The sequence below is a fragment of the Seriola lalandi genome, unplaced genomic scaffold (assembly GCF_002814215.2).
Source record: "Seriola lalandi dorsalis isolate HSWRI2012SDOR001 ecotype SW California unplaced genomic scaffold, Sedor1 jcf7180002054931, whole genome shotgun sequence".
In the NCBI taxonomy this organism is placed as follows: Eukaryota; Metazoa; Chordata; class Actinopteri; order Carangiformes; family Carangidae; genus Seriola; species Seriola lalandi.
In genome coordinates, this window is record NW_019525483.1 from 699001 (window position 1) to 699618 (window position 618).

General features: G+C 36.6%; 1 protein-coding gene across 3 annotated transcripts in view; it reads left to right on the top strand.

The window, feature by feature from the left end:
* The window catches only part of cemip (cell migration inducing hyaluronidase 1), a 188607-nt gene that overhangs the window by 118741 nt on the left and 69248 nt on the right, over nt 1–618 (top strand). The window lies entirely within an intron of this gene.

Below are 618 nucleotides of genomic sequence, written 5' to 3' on the forward strand. Positions count from 1 at the left end.
TTTTTTTTGGGCGGCATTCATAGTCATAATCATGATTAATTAAGTTTTGATATGGATGGGAAGTCAGCGTTTTGTCTTTTTTCCAGGACCGATCCTCAATCTTAACTGTGGGTTAATTATCATAACCATGACGACGAAGCTCCTTTATCCCAGCATTGAAAAAGAGAGTTGCGACACTGTCATCGACTTCTGTTGTAATCAGAGAACGCAGAAGTGACGAGTGTTGTGATATTTCTAAACACTGAATGATTCTCAAGCACAAGGATGAAATGACTGACCTCCTGAATGTAGCCAGCTTCAGTTACACACAGCTGTACACATGCTTATAGGCTTCATAGAAATATGCCAACACAGCGTATTTTAAGATTAGTGTAGTGTAACGTGTCCCACCAACAATAACCCACACAAGACTCCTCCACATTTTTTAATATACAGGTGAAACTCAAAAAATTAGAATATCGTGCAAAGGTTCGTTTATTCCAGCAATTAGAATTACAAGGTGAAACTAATGTATGACATAGGTTCAAAACATGCAACTCAAGATATTTCAAGCCTTCATTTGATATAATTTTGATGATTATGGCTTACAACTTATGAAAACCTCAAATTGAAAATCTC